The 13,539-nt window shown below is 38.5% G+C and overlaps 1 long non-coding RNA gene across 3 annotated transcripts in view; it reads right to left on the reverse strand.

The window, feature by feature from the left end:
• Nucleotides 1-13,539, reverse strand: part of LOC102149849 (uncharacterized) — a 254,015-nt gene that overhangs the window by 101,525 nt on the left and 138,951 nt on the right. Inside the window, exon 2 of one of the 3 annotated variants that reach the window (XR_011441131.1) lies at nucleotides 1,754-1,880. The exons of the other annotated variants lie outside the window; for them this stretch is intronic. This is a non-coding gene — a long non-coding RNA (uncharacterized lncRNA). The remainder of the gene's footprint in view (nucleotides 1-1,753; nucleotides 1,881-13,539) is intronic. 3 annotated transcript variants of the gene reach the window in all.

The raw sequence follows: 13,539 nt of genomic DNA on the forward strand, positions 1-13,539 counted from the left end.
TTCTGTATTCTGCTGACCCTATCAGCAAAAAGCCCTCTGCCAGCACATTAAGGACAGCAGACTTATATTGGAAGCTGCACTTTTAATTTCTGTGACATGTAATGAGGCAGTCTCACTAGCCAGAATATTTTATTAGGTCATAATGTGTTAAATGTGGTTTAATCAAGAGCTGCCATTAGATAGCTTCCCGATGAACTTCAGATGTAAGAGGATCATATAACAAATCATCTATGGAATCCCTCTGAAACAGTGCTAAGAAAGATGGGCCAGCTCTGCAATATAAGCAATAATTCCCTCATAACTGGTAATAACAATGATGAAAATAGCTAACATTTTTTAGGCACACACATAAGGTTCTCTTATAACTCAAGATGGTTATACTGAAAATGCCCATCACTTTCTACTCTTACATACACACACACCTTTTTAAGAAAACTTACGCTGAGAAAAGAGAACATGCATGTATTGTTTGCTAAGTACTAATATCTGAAATATTACATTTAATCTTCACAATCCTATAGACAGCTACCATTATTATCCCCATTTCAAAGCCAACGACACTGAGGTTTAGCAATATTGAGAAACTAGTTGAAGGTCAAAAAGCTTGTCTCCTGATAAGAGTCCTACCCCTGGGTAGTCCTCCCTCTCATTTATCAGTGATGGTCTGTGGGGTCAACTCTTAGGACAAAAGTAATGGCATATGATTTCTGATGCTAAGTCATGAAAACCATTTCAGCTTCCACCTCACTCTCTTGGATCACTCATTCTGGGGGAAACCAGACGCCATACTGTGAGAACATGCAAGAAGTCATAAGAGGGCCATGTGGCAAAGAACTGAGGCCCCCTAACCACCATCAACTTGCCAGCAATGTCAGGGAGTCATTTTGTAAGTGACTCCTCCAGCTCCAGTCAATCCCTAAGGTAACAGTAGCCCCAACTACCAGCTTGACTGTGTGGGGGACTGGAATCGGCCACACCAAGATATGTCTCTTTGGCATGAGGATTATTTTGAGCTGGTTACTTTTAAAAACTGCAGACATGAGAGAAACTCTGGAAAGTAGAATTTACTTACCCTTTTAAGAGACATTTATATTGTAAGGGAAATCTCCATCTGTAAAGGTGTCTCCCTCTCTGTACCAGAAAGAAGGGGGGATGACCTTATCTCTAGAAACTCTTATCAATGCGGAAGGCAAGGACTTAAATCTACATAATAACCTTACTCTTGTGTACTGTGCTTTTCTGGCAATCTCCCATAACTGACTCCCCCACCCCCAACATCCTCCTTTGTAACTGAAGATGGTATTTAAGATGAGACCTCTGCCATTTTGGCAATTTGCTCAGTTTTTCTGGGTCTCTCTCATGTATAGATGTTTATAAAGCTTTGTTTAATTTTCTCCTTTTATTCTGTCTCATGTCAATTTAATTCATAGCCCAGACAGAAGGACCTAGAGTGGGTAGAGGAAATGCCTTCCTCGCCTACAATTGTAATCTCATGAAAGACCACAAGCTGGACCCACCTAGCTGAGTCACTCTAAAATTCCAGACCCAGAGAAACTGTAAGATAATAAATGTTGTTGTTTTTCAAGCCACCAAGTTTTGAGGTAGTTTGTTACACAGCAATGGTATAACTGATAAAGCAGTGAAGCTGGGTGCCCCCGCCTCAAGTTCTCTCACTGATTGTAGGCAGGATCTTTGCCAAGGCTGAGGTTTAATCTGAAGGGTTGACTGGGGAAGGATCTGCTTCTAAGCTCACTCATGCAGCTGTTGGCAGGATTCAGTTCTTTGCTCATTATTGGCTGGAGACGTCCCTCAGTTGCTTGCCACGTGGGCCTCTCCAAAGAGCAGCTCACAACATAGCAGCTAGCAGTCTTCCCTTAAGACTATATAAAGGAGAGAATAAAAGGAGAGCATCTAAGATAGAAGCCATAGTCTTTTTTTAACCTACTCTACTAAATCCAGCTCACACTTAAGGAGAGGAGACTTAATCTTTAATCTTTAATCTACTAAATCCAGCCCATGTTTAAGGAGAGGAGATTACACAAGGGTGTGAACATCAAGAAGCGGGGATCACTGGGGGCCATTGCCCACACTGGGTATACCATACTGGGATACGACTCCAGTGGTCTGAGCCAATGCTCTTCATCATTAGACTCTATGCCTCCCTTGATCTAGTCATGGATTCCATTTACAGACTTAGAATCCAAGCATCAGCCAGCCCCTGTAATCAAAGCACACCTGTCCAGGATATTTGGTGAAAGGATAGCGAGGCTGAAGACTGCTGCTGAATCACCCCCACGTTACAGCTGCTTCTGTTCCCCAGTCATATGTCTACCTCGAGTCACTGTTTGATCAGCTGAACTCAGACTCAATCCCTTCACTCCTCAAAGTACCACCAACTCACGACTTTTTCATAGACAACTTTATTCATGGCTCAAGGGTAACTGAAATTATCTACTGCCTCTTAGCAGATATTTTTAAAATTGAACATTAGCCAACCCTATCTTTGAAATTATCCCAGCCCCCTAGGCGTTTGTAATTTGTCACAGGTCACCTTTCCCAAAGGTCCCACCTGCTACTTTATTTCTCCCTCTCCAGGGCTACTACGCAGAGTTGTGCAGATTGTTCACTGCACAAGGGTGCCTAGCTAAATGAGTGAGCAGGGGACTGAAATTCATTTCATGCTCCACAACCTGAGACACATGTCTTAGGGTGGGGCTGCATCTGCCTGAAGTTGCACAAATTGCCACACGGGGTAGTTGAAGTCTGTGCACTTTTCACACTGCTTTCCAGGCCCCTTTCTCTGATTTCTAAACTATTCCTGGAAATGCCTGTGACAAGAAAAAAATGATGAAAAGCCTATTATTATTCATAATTTACAAATTCTAAGGAGGGTGGATCCTAGAAGTTAGAGAACCTTTTGGCTGTTGAGCACATCATTTTTAACGTAACGGTCTCTCACATACTTGAAGACAGAGTTCAGTGAAGAGTCTGAACATGCGAAATTAGAAAAACTTGGGCAAAGTTCAATTGCCTTGCTTAAGAAAAGGGGTATGTGGACGATTGGGAGTTAGGAAGAGTATGGAACTAGGAACTAGAGGCCGCACAGAGGCTAAGGAAAGCGACTTTATGCACAAAAGGTACATCTGATGGGCTTTTTTGGATGAAACGCAGTTCAGCTGAGATGTAAAACGCCCTTCTACCTTCCTAAAATTTATATTGCTCACTACTACGCAGTGATATGTATTTGCTTAGATAGGAGATATGGATAGGTGTGACATAGCCATGTTTGGGTTAAATTCGAAATTTATTGTGCAAGACACTGCAAATTCTTGTGCTTACTCTGAAGCCTATATTTCCATAAATAAATAGCCCCCTCATAAAGACTTTTGCTAAACCTAAGGCAATATACACTACTGTAAGAAGGGGCTGCTGTCCATGGTTATTTAAATAACAATTTTTCCTCTCCATCAAATAAATTTAAAGCTCTCCACCAAATTACTCATGTTCATCAAGACAAGTAACTTTAGTTGGGTCTCTGGAATTTTCACTTACCTTGGATCATCAAATAACCCTAGAAAGTTGGTATTATTCTCCCAATTTATCAGATAAGGAATTACAGCTTAGGAAGGTTAAGTAAGCTCCACAAGGTAATAAAGTAAGAGGCAGAAAAAACAGAAATCATATTCAGATCTTTCTGACACTGGAACTCTGCTTTTTTCCTTACAACATATTATCTCCATACAAATAGTTTAGTCTTAGGTGAAGCATTAGCAATGAGTTATCAACACATAAAGAAAATGCTTGAATTCCTCAGACCAACACACAATGAGCTTGCTTTTGATCAGCGCCCCTATTTTATGAGCATCAAGACAGAGTGAAAGCTTAGGAGAATATTGTCCTCAGGAAGAAGACTCATGGGTATCCAAATTTTGTATGGCCTCAAAGAGACTCAAAAAGACCCAACATTTAACACACTCAATCCCTGTGCCTAGGGCATGCTTTGCACCAAGTTAAGATAATTTACATGAAACAGAATGTTTAATTTGCACGTTTCAGCTGAGGCTCTAAGATAGGATAGATATCAGACACGAAAATGATTTTTGATAAAAAATCATAAGCAGAGTTTTAGGACATCATCCAAAAACCAGATCAAAGTCTAGTTTGTGCCCACAGGGAGATAAAAAAGTCTTGAAAAAGTAGAGCTGGGGAGAGACTTCGTGAGAAAGATGAGGATGCTGTATGATGAGCTCTAACCCACCAGATCACCGAGAAGAAAGGTTAGAGAGGTTTCCGCTCCTTCACCTTAAGCCTAGAGGGAGGGGTACTTCCATGAGACCACCTAGAGAGATGGAAATATATCTTCTAGCATCTTAGGATACAAAAGTTGGCTATCTCCCTAGGAAAACTGGGGAGGTGCTTTGGTGGTGAAGCAAAGGAGGGTTGTTGCTGTATGTGAAGAGCAGCCGCATTTGCAGTCAAATCACACTTGAGTGTTGAATGTAGACCAGATGTGGGCCTCACGGCAGTCAGCTGGAAGCCTGCCGAAGTCAACTCCCTGGAAGGGCCAGTGGTGATGTGTGAAGGACAGCTGCACTCAGGATTAGCTCATGGAGTGCGTCTACACTGCATGCAGCTACACTCCATAGTGCATAGGAACCTGCGCTCAGAAAGGCCCCAACTTGATTTAATGTTCTGTGTGTTCAAATTCTTAATGATTGCATCTTTGAACTAGAGTTTTATCAATGAGATGATGTGTGTCTGTCATTCTTCAGTGCCCCATGAGCATGGATTTCCAGTGGACCCATGATGCATGGGAGCTCACAGAGCCTCAAAGTGAGTACAAGGTCAGTATGTTAGTCTACAACCCAGGAAGCAGAGGTTGCTGACAGGCCCCAGAGGCCATGCCTCCCATATGAATCAGAACTTGCTTCAAACACAAAAAGCAGACAATGGCATTCTAAGAAATATAAGTGACCAGGGAACTCTAATCATATTCTTCCTTACTCATTTGACTTCCCTGAATTAACTAACTGCTAACACAAAAAAAATGATGACATAGATGGAAAGGGAAAGACAGGGTAACTCACAGTTCCTTTTCCTTTCAGTTCTCACTTGCTTATCAGTGAGCCCAACGCAGAAAGTGTTAGAATGCACAGGTATCCAGAAGTGGAATGAAAACAGTGGAGTCAGTTTTGTGGAGCATTTCCACTTCTCTGTACATGTATGTTACAGCTACAAAATACAATCTATGTAATTTCAGGGATTTTACGTACAAGTTAAATGCTCTTACATTGCTTTGAAAACTGACATTGCAAAATGTAAAGATGAACAATAAAAGCATGCTAATTTTAACTTTTTTTCTTGGAATGACATTAAATAGCAAATAAAAACACCATGACAAGTCAAGAGAGAGATTGCAGAACAAAGGAAAAAGCTTTATATTTTAGGATTTTTTTAAGACACTTTTTTCCTGCTTTTTGGACAAGAGACACTACATTTCCTTTTGCACTGGGCCCTGAAAATTGCAGCTGGTTCTGACTACACCAACCCCTTGAAACTGTGCTCTTCCCCTTAACTCCCTCTCCCCCAGGCCTAACACTGGAAGGTGAAAACACAGTGAGCCAGCCGTGAAAGGAGAAGAAATATTAACAGGGTGGTGAGGAAAAGGCGCTCCCCATGCCAATACGTGGGCCCTGCTGGAGAGGAGAAGAAAATTTATCACTAATGTTTGGACCATTATTGGGAAGCGGACATGCTACGGTTTGAATTGAGACTGGTTTTGACCTAAAGTGACTTTAGTACAGTCTGTTACCTAAAAGTGAGCAAAAAAGTTACGGAGCCAACCCTCCATCCATGGGGAAGGAGAGATTAGTCCACCAAATAAGTTTTAAAGGAGCATGCTAGTTACAAATGAAACCGAAACTTTGAAGAGGTCTGATCAGAGTTTTGTCTCCAAAAAAACAGAAAGCTTTTCTTGGTGTAGAACACTTCAGCCACAAAAATTACATTGAAAATGATTAGACTCCATAGCTGACTTTACCTCACAAATTACCCATATGTTCCAGCTCATGTTACAATTTCTTTGGGGAGCGTTAAAATGATTTTTCAATTTTCTCACTCAATTTCTTCTATCTCTGCTGAAAATAGGAGATGACATTGTACGATAGGAGCAAGTCATTTTAAATTAGACCAACTTGACTTTTGTCTTGCAGTCAGTCAAATGCAGATCAAATGCAGTTTTTCTCCCCCCAAAGAGAAAACAAACTGTAGAAATTTCATAAAGAAGCACTTCTTATATTTTTAGCAATACAAAGGTTTGTTTTCAAATTCCTCTATTTTTAAACTTCTGTCACACTGATAAGCTGTGAATTTTAATTTATCACTTCGCCACATCTTCAAAACAAGAAAAAAACAAGAAATTTATTTCTGAAGGATAAACACAATAAAGTTTCTGTTGCAATACATATTTGTAAATTGCCGAACTGTAATTATTTCAAATAGTCCATCAAAATTAGCCTCTAGTGATCAAAAGATTTTGTTTCTGTGATATTTTTACAGTAGAATAGGATTTTATGCAGAATTTCCAAATCCACGTATCAGAGAACAAAATGCTTTTGAGATATTTTGAGAGAACTAATCAATACAAGAAATTTTACATTAGGCAGAAATTCCAAAAATAAAAGTATACGTTGCAAAATTAAATGTTAGATTTAGAGCAAATAATGAATAGAATATATTATGGACTCAGGGTATGCTCAAGGATTTGCTAGTGACGTAAAAGTTCGTAAATAAACAAATGTGAACTTTATGAGATGTGTCTGTCACATGCTCTGTCTCTGAAATATGCGGAAGTGGTAAAAATAGCTAGAAATTCTGAGTCCCTGAAGAGTCCCTTACAGTTTCTTAATTGTTTTTTGGTTTGTCTTTTTTTTAATTCTTCATCATCCCTATAGCACAGAAACTTTCTGGATGGCATTTCACCGACTACTTAATGAGAGCTCCTTACGCACCACACGTTGTGCAAGGTGCTAAGAAATACAAAAACTAGTGCCTTCAGTTTAGTAACAAATGCCAGAAAGAATGTAGGACTCCCAGTTAAGTTTGAATTTCAGATAAATGAATCATTTTTTAGTAAAAGTATGTCCCAAATATTTCATGGGATACATTTTTATTTTCTAAAACTGGCAATCCTAGATCAGTGGATCTGAGGGTTTGATTCCAGCACTACAGAATCAGAACTTGGACATCCGGACACTGCCAGCTGAACTTAGAGCCTGCCCACACCTCTCTTGGTGCCCTCCCTTTATCTCCCTTTTCTGTTGGTCTATTTTTCCTGAAGCTGGGCATTTTTCTTCCTCTGGGGATTATATCGTCTTTGATAAAATATATCTTCAAATAACTTCCGCAAGTAATGATGTGTGGGAGGTAAAACCTTCTGAGCTCTTACCTGTTTAACAGTATCTTTATTCTGCCATCACATGTGATTGATACTTAATCTGAGTATAGAATTCCTAGAGCCTCCGAGTCTTTTTGCTGCATTCCCTGTGCCCAACTAGTGGGTGCTCACCTAGAGAGATGGAGGATCTCACAGATGGTAGGGTTCCACTGTAGAAGGAACATATACATCACCTCTTCCAGGACTCAGAACTGCAATGAAGGCTGGGAAATGTGGTAGAGCAATGAGCCAAAGGAGGAGAGGAGGGAGCAGCCTGGTGGCGCAGTGGTTAAGTGCGCACGTTCAGCTTCAGTGGCCAGGGGTTTGCCATTTGGATCCCAGGTGCGGACATAGCGCCGCTTGGCAAGCCATGCTGTGGCAGGCGTCCCACATATAAAGTAGAGGAAGATGGGCACGGATGTCAGCTCAGGGCCAGTATTCCTCAACAAAAAGAGGAGGATAGGTGGTAGATGTTAGCTTAGGGCTAATCTTTCTCAAAAAAATAAAGGAGGAGAGGACCTTGCAGATATCAGTCTCTGTCACAGAGATCCCAGATCCAGCCTTTCTGCCTCTTATCTCATCGTTTCTGTCCATTTTTTTTGTTGTTCTATTTTCTAGATTTCTTCTACTTCATATTCTAATTGTTTTTAATACATATATTCTATTTATATTTTTATGTGTTGCTTTTAATTTCCAAGAGTTTTTTTTCTTATTCTCTTAATTCTTTTTAACTAGTATCTCTTCCTGTTTGATAAGAGCATGATTTGTCCAAATGCAAGCATTCACAAATACTAATTACAGTGTGCAATATAAATGTTTAAAGTTCTCCCATGCCCTGTTCTGTTTTCTCCAAGACATGTTGCTATTTATATATCCTAGTTATTTTCTCTCAGTTTTCCCGTTTCCCCAAATTTCTAGTGATCCTTGGATGCCCATAATTATTAAGATTGCATCAAGAGATAAGCTTGTGAGCACTGAGAGGCCAGAGAGTGTGAATATGGGGAGCCATGCTAACTATATAACTGTTTAATTATCTTCAGTGTGCTCAATTCCTATACTTAGATAAGGAAAAAGGACCCCTTTGCTTTTGGGCTGGAGAAGGGCATCTACTCTTCTATCTGCAAGATTCCAGTCAATCTCCCTGTCTTAAGCTCCACATCCCAATTCCATCCTCTATTGAACTTGGCATTTCTAGGTCCCAGGTATCTCTGGTTCTCTGAACAAATGTTTTCTTTCCTTGACTGCAGGCCTTTTTAGCTGGGTGGGGCTTCCTTGTCTCTGCTCACTAGGCAGTACAATCAATGTGCTTTCACTGAATTTTGTTATCACTAATTGCTCCTCCTCTTCTGTCTTCTTTATTGTAGTGGTTTATACTTTTTCTTATTCTTTCCATACACTTTACTGGAGTCCCAAGAAGGAAATAAAGTTGTGTGCTCAAACAGCCACCTTAAACTTTATGTCACCTCATACCACTCATCAGAAATTAGACTCCAACTATGTAGCATATTTTCAGATTCCCAGGCTCTGAGCCCTGATGATCATAATGGAGCCAAGAAATTTGGCCCTGGGTTCACTGAATAGTTATCTAAAGTTACCTAATGAAACCTGGTTAAGGGAATATAAATCAGCACAAGAATAGGCAAAGAGGAGATGAGCAGGAATCGAATGATGAGGATACCAAGCTGAGGAGTGAAGGAGGAGAGTGAGATGGACAATTAAGACCAAATATAGCCAAATCATATGCAGAAAAATTGTGTTATGGATAAACTCAAAAATATGCGTATCTGTAAATATTTTTACCTGCTTACCAATTCTTACTGTCCTTGTCCTTAGAAATTAGGTACTAATATATTGTTTTATGTATATTAATATCTCCATTGGTTTAAGCCAATGGTTCTCAGAGTGTGGTCGTGAACTGTTGCCTAGGAACTTGTTAAAAATGTCGCCATTACCCAGGAACTTATTGAAAATGCAAATTCTTGGAGGACCTAAACATATAAAGCAAATATTAACACATACGAAGGGAGAAATAGAAAGCAATACAATAACAGCAGGGAACTTCAATATCATACCTTCGACAATGGATAGATCATCTAGACAGAAAATCAATAAGGAAACATTGGACTTGAGCTACACATTAGATCAAATGGACCTAACAGACATATACAGAACATTCTATCCAACAGCAGCAGAATACACATTTTTCTCAAGTGCAGACAGGACATTCTTCAGAATCGATCACACATTAAGCCACAAAACTAGTCTTAAATTTAAGAAGACTGAAATCAAATCAAGTATCTTTTCTGACCACAACCATATGAAAGAAGAAATCAATAACAGAAGAAAAATCTGGAAAATTCATAAATATGTGAAAATCAAAAAACACACTCCTGAACAATCAATGGATCAAAAAAGTCAAAAGAGAAATGAAAAGATATCCTGAAACAAAAGGAAATGGAAACACAGCACACCAAAACATACGAGATGCAGCTAAAGCAGTTCTAAGAGGGAAGTTTATAACAAGAAATGCCTACATTAAGAAAAAAGAAAGGGCCGGCCTGGTGGTGCAGCAGTTAAGTGCGAACATTCCACTTTGGCAGCCCAGGGTTCGCCGGTTTGGATCCCGGGTACGGACATGGCACCGCTTAGCACGCCATGCTGTGGTAGGCGTCCCACATATAAAGTAGAGGAAGATGGGCACGGATGTTAGCTCAGGGCCAGTCTTTCTCAGCGAAAAGGGGAGGATTGGCAGCAGATGTTAGCTCAGGGCTAATCTTCCTCAAAACAAACAAGAAAAAAGAAAGATCACAAATAAACAACGTAACTTTACACTACAAGAAACTAGAAAAAAAGAGAACAAACTAAGCTCAAAATTAGCAGAAGGAAGTAAATAACCAAGATTGGAGCAGAAATAAATAAAATAGAGACCAGAAAGATAATAGAAAAGATAAATGAAACTAATCTGGTTTTTTATAGACAATACTTTAGCAAGGCTAACTAAGAAAAAGAGACAACTCAAATAAATAAAATAAGAATTGAAAGAGGAGACATTAAAACTGATATCACAGAAATATAAAGATTCCCTCAACAACCAAAAAACTAACAACTCAATTTAAAAATTGGTAAAAGATCTGAACTGACGTTTCTCCAAAGAAGATGTACAGATGGCAAACAGGTACATGAAAAGATCTTCAACATCATTAACTGTCAGAGAACTGCCAATCAAAACTACAATGAGATACCTCCTCACATCCATCAGAATGGCTATAATTAACAAGACAGGAAATAGCAAGTGTTGGAGAGGACGTGGAGAAAAGGGAACTCTCATACACTGCTGGTGGGAGTGCAAACCAGTGCAGTCACTATGAAAAATGGTATGGAGATTTCTCAAAAAATTAAGAATACAACCACTTTATGATCAGGCTATTCCACAGCTGGGTATTTATCCAAAGAACATGAAAACAAATGCATAAAGATGTTTGTACCCCTATGTTCATTGTAGCATTTTTCACAACAGCCAAGACTTGGATGCAACTTAGGTGCCCGTCAAGGAATGAACGGATAAAGAAGATGTGATATATATACACAATGGAATACTACTCAGCCATAAAAAAAAAAACAATGAAATCTGGCCATTTGTGACAAAATGGATGAACCTTGAGAATATTATGCTGAGTGAAGAAAATCAGAGGGTGATCTCACTCATAAATAGAAGATAAAAACAACAACAAGCGAATACATAGAGACAGAGATTGGATTGGTAGTTACCATTAATGAAGGGGGGAGGAGGGCAAAAGGGGTGATTAGACATACGTGTGTGGTGATGGATTGTAATTAGTTTTGGGGTGGTGAACATGATGTAATTTACATAGAAATCAAAATATAATAATGTACCCCTGAAATTTATATAAGGTTATAAAACAATGTTACCACAATTTAAAAAGAGAGAAATATAAAGAATCATAAGACACTACTATAAACAACTATACGCCAACAAATTGGACAACTTAGAAGAAATGGAAAAATTTCTAGAAACATACAACTTTCCAAGACTGAATCTGAAAAACTAGAAAATCTGAACAGAAAAATAATGAGTAAGAAGATTGAATCAATAATCAAAAATCTCCCAACAAAGAAAACTTTAGGACCAGATGGCTTTACGGGCAAATTCCACCAAACATTTAAATAAGAATTAGTACCAATCTTTCTCAAACTGCCAAAAAATTGAAGTGAAGGGAAAGCTTCAAAACTCATTTTACAAACCCAACATTACCCTGATACCAAAGACAGACAAGGATGCCACAAGAGAAGAAAATTACAGGCCAATATCCCTGACAAATATAGATGCAAAACTCCTGCACAAAATATTAGCAAGTCAAATTCCATGGTGTATTAAAACAATCATACACCATTTATCAAGTGGGATATAAGAATGATTCAACATCCAAAAATCAAAGAATGTGATACATCACATTAACAAAACAAAGGATAAAAACCATACGATCGGCTCAGTAGATTCAAAAAAAAAGCATTTGACAAAATTCATCATCTAATGATAAAAACTCTACAAATTCAGTATAGATAGAATGTCCCACAACAGAATAATAGTTTTACCTGACAAGCCCTCAGTTAACATCACACTCAGTAGGAGGAACAAGATCAGGAACAAGACAAGGGTGCCCACTCTCGCCACTTCAATTCAACCTAGTACTAGAAATCCAAGCCAGAGCAAGTAGGCAAGAAAGAGAAATAAAAGGAAACCAAACCAGAACGGAAGAAGTGAAATTGTCTGCAGATGACATGGTCTTACTTATAGAAAACCCTGAAGAATCTGCAAAAAGAAAAAATGTTAGAACTGACAAACTGATTCAGTAAAGTTGCAGGATACAAAATTAAGGTACAAAAATCAGTTGCATTTCTATACACTAATAGCAAACTATCTGAAAAAGAAATAAAGAAGACAATCTCATTTATAATAGCATCAAAAACAATAAAATACTTAGGAAAAAATTTAACCAAGGAGGTGAAAGATGTGCACGCTGAAAACTGTAAGGCATCAATAAAAGAAGTTGAAGAAAACACAGGTAAATGGAATGATATCTCGTGTTCATGGATTGGAAGAATTAATATTGTTAAAATATCCATACTACTCAGAGTGATCTACAGGTTCAGCGCAGTCCCTATCAAAATTCAAATGGCATTTTTCACAGAAACAAACAATTCTAAATTTGTATGGAACCACCAAAGACTCCTAATAGCTAAAGTAATCTTGAGCAAGAAGAACAAAGTTGGGGGCATCACGCTTCCTGACTTCGAACTCTATTACAAAGCTATAGTAATCAAAACATTATAGCATTGGCATAAAACAGACACATGGAACAGAATAGAGAGCCCAGAAATAAACTCATGCATATACAGTAAACTAATTTTCAAAAAAGGCACCAAGAATACACAATGGGGAAAGGATAGTCTCTTCAATAAACGATGTGGAGAACACTGGATATTCACATGCAAAAGAATGAAATTAAACCCCTATCTTACACTAAACACAAAAATCAACTCAAAATGGATTAAACACTTAAATCTAAGACCTGAAACTGTAAAACTTCTAGGAGAAAATATAGGGGAAAATCTCCTTGACGTTGGTCTTGGTAATGATTTTTTTAACTTAAGACCAAAAGCAAAGGAAACAAAAGCAAAAATAAGTGAGACTAAATCAAACTAAAAAGTTTCTGCACAACAATGGGAACCATCCACAAAATGAAAAGGCAACCTACAGAATGGGAGAAAATATTTGTAAACCATACATCTAACAAGAAGTAATGTCCAAAATGTATAAGAAATTCTGACAACTCAATAGCAAAGAACCAAACTTCCCAATTTAAAAAATGAGCAAAGGATCTGAATAGACATTTCCAAAAATAAACATACAAATGCTGGTAACAATGGGCATGGCAGAGACATGATTTTGGGTAAATAAACCTATGATATAAAAAAAAGACATACAAATGACCAACAGATATACAAAAGATGCTCAACATCACTATTTAGCAGTGCAAATCAAAACCCCAATGAGATACCACCTCACCTGTTAGAATGGCAAC

Source organism: Equus caballus, chromosome 1, assembly GCF_041296265.1.
Source record: "Equus caballus isolate H_3958 breed thoroughbred chromosome 1, TB-T2T, whole genome shotgun sequence".
Classification (NCBI taxonomy): domain Eukaryota; kingdom Metazoa; phylum Chordata; class Mammalia; order Perissodactyla; family Equidae; genus Equus; species Equus caballus.